This window comes from Euprymna scolopes, chromosome 7 (genome assembly GCF_053919585.1).
Source record: "Euprymna scolopes isolate OS-2025 chromosome 7, ASM5391958v1, whole genome shotgun sequence".
NCBI lineage: Eukaryota > Metazoa > Mollusca > Cephalopoda > Sepiida > Sepiolidae > Euprymna > Euprymna scolopes.
Genome location: NC_136488.1, coordinates 72,479,316 through 72,482,384, shown reverse-complemented (window position 1 = coordinate 72,482,384; position 3,069 = coordinate 72,479,316).

Genomic DNA, 3,069 nt, shown 5'->3' with positions numbered 1-3,069 from the left:
AATGTTGTGGCTTTTATTTTGCAGTGATTTGCTGTCATCTTGTTCATTTCTTATACGGAAACTTGTCCTATTCTGTTGACTGTAATGACATGGCTGTTTCTTTGATCTCAAAGAAACAAGCCACTCCAGCGGTGAGCGTGGTGCATTTTTCATCATTTGTCTTGCACGCTTTTACTTATGTCATCACTGTCACATCTGTTGTCGAAAATCGCATGGCATTAGGGGTAGGATGCGCTTACGAGTGAAAGAAGAAATAATGGACAAAATAACAAGGGAGACAAAAAAGGGAGAAACTGAAAAGAAACTTGGGCTTAAAGAAGAGAGGGGATGCAGTGAAAGATGTCAGAATAAAAGAAGACAATATAGCGGAGAAGCAGAATAAAAATAAAACAGAAAGCAAAGAAGCAAAATAAGAAAGAATATGTAAAAAAAACAAAAAAAAAACACACACAGAGAAATAAGAGAAACGTTAAATATGTAAAAGAAGAAAGAGAAACAAGATAAGTTCTTTACTGATTTGGCAAATGATAGCTTTGCCATCCATTAATAATCATAACATAACGAGGATAAAGGTTATTATCATTATTGGTAATCATCAGGAAAACAGTGTAGTAATCATTGGTAGTGGGAATTTAGTATAATTTAATTATTTACGGGGATGGCTCAGCAAGAACTTGTTTGCATTGGACTTGAAACAACCATATTTTAGTCAACTGGAAAACAGGCAAGCGAAACAGTGTTCCACAGGCGGGAAATTCTCGGAAAGAAGATTAGTTCATGGAATTCATGTTTAGGTTTAGGCACAGATAGAGAGTGGGGTAAATTGTTGATAGTGGTAGAAGCTAGTCGAGTGTTTTTTGTGAAAATTTGACAAGGCCCGATCATAAATTGGAGCTTAGACGAGCACTTGCCATGAAAATAACGATAGATCAGAGGCTAGTAACGTCTCTTCTGTGGTAAAGAGGTTGCAGAGAAGAAAAGACAGCATCACCCATCAGATTTTGAAGCCAGATTTGAACTCTGTCAAGGCAGGAATGGGGAGATCCGAGCAGCTCTTGCCTAGATGTGGCAAGAGCATTCCATTCTAAGATGTGCTTGGCTCTTATACAGGTAGGGGATTGCATCAGAATTGAGAAGTGAGATATCTACTGGAGTGCATTTTGATGTTTTTTGTTTTAATTTCATACACGGAAGCAATATCTTTGTGAACAAATTCATGAAAACTGCATTTATTATAAAAAAAAGAAAAAGTAAGAAAGAATAACTTTTATATCCATTCACAATAAGTGAAATATTTCTATATGTATATGGTGATTAGTATCTTTTATATTGAATATTATAGATATAAAGAAAACATAAAAACTAGAGAGTAAGATATAAAAATTGTGAATAGAATTGGAATTAACAAGATGTTGGTTTACATTACATTTGGACTCCAGCAAATCAGTACAGTCAGGGAAGCAGGTAGCAGGAAGGGAATTCTAAAGTCTAGCTGTTCGAGGGAGAAACTATTAGAGTAGAAAGCTTTCTTGCATTTAGGGACCTCAACAATGAAGGGGTGTGATTTTGTTGCTAAGCAGGTTTGTTGCAGATGTGTACGTCGAGGGAGCACAAGTGCAATGAGTTCATCAGAGCACAGTCCATTAAAATGCTTGTAAAACAGGCACAGGGATGCAACATTGCAGCGATGGGACAGGGGTTGGAGCCTAGTTGACAAAGTGGAACCTATTAGATTGGAAACCCTTTTATGGAATCTATCCAAGAGGAAGAGACTAATGGTAGATGTGGAAACAATACTCTATGTATGGGTTAATGGTGGGCTTGTAGAGATACAGGATACTCTCAGATATCAGTAGTTTTCTAGCATGATAAATGAAGCCCACCTTTCTTGCAGCAGCCTTTAAAATATCGTCTATGTATTTGTTCCAGTTCATATTTCTTGTGAATGTAAAGCCAACAAGTTTAAAGGAAGAATTCTTGGGTAGGGAGTTATTTATCATGGATATCAGTAGTTGGTTATCATCCATTTACGCCCCCATTCCACTGCAATCTAGAGGTCATTTTCTAAGGATTCAGCTATTGTCTTAGATTTGTGTACATCCGTTCTTCCTTTATGCATGTTATAGAGTGTCGTATTATCAGCAAATATACCAATCTCACACCCAATTGGGGAAGTTATTAATGAATATCAGGAACAACAGTAATCTAAGGATTGACTCCTGAGGCACTGCTTGGATGAAGTCGATCAATGACAATCTGGATGGTCCTATTGTCTAAGAAGGATCTAATTTAGCATTCGTCCAGTTATACCGTATGATTTAATTTTCATTAGCAGCCCTTCATGCCAGACTTTGTTAAAGGTCTTGGATATATTGAGGGCTACAGCCCTGGTTTCACCTGCCTTGTCCAGTGCATGGTATATGCATTCAGAGAGGACTGTTAAAATATCTGCAGTAGAACAACATTATCTAAATCCATACTGTTTGTTAGAGAGAAGATTAGCTTTTGTGAGGTGGTGGACAAGAGCTTGATTGATTAGTGTCAAAGATTTTAGCAACGAGGAAGAGGAGAATGATAGGACGATAATTGAGAGGGTCGGTCTTTTCACCAGAATTCTTGTACACTAGTACCACGGAGGTCATCTTCCAGCTATTAGAGAAGCAGGATTAAGCAAGAAATTTGTTGTAGAATTTGGAAATTATCGGGGCTAGCTCAACCGAGCATTTCTTAATTAGTAGAGCAGTGATGAGATCAGGCCCACACGCCTTGGAGGTATCCAAGTTTTTTATGATATGAGAAGGGGTGATTTTCAGAGCATCAATTGTGGTTTCCATCCACATAGGAAAATTTGGGAGGGAGTTGTTTGTTGGCTCTAAAGTGGAGTTGGAGGCGAATCACCAGGCAAGCAGTTCTGCCTTCTCAGTTGCCATGCATGCAACCTTCTGATTGTTGGATAGTGGGGGAATTACTGATCGCCCTTTATTCACTACACTATTATAAATTTTCCTGAAATCACGAGTTCCTATCTTCTGCGATTCTGTGCGTTCCCTGGTTATTTTAGGCTGCATT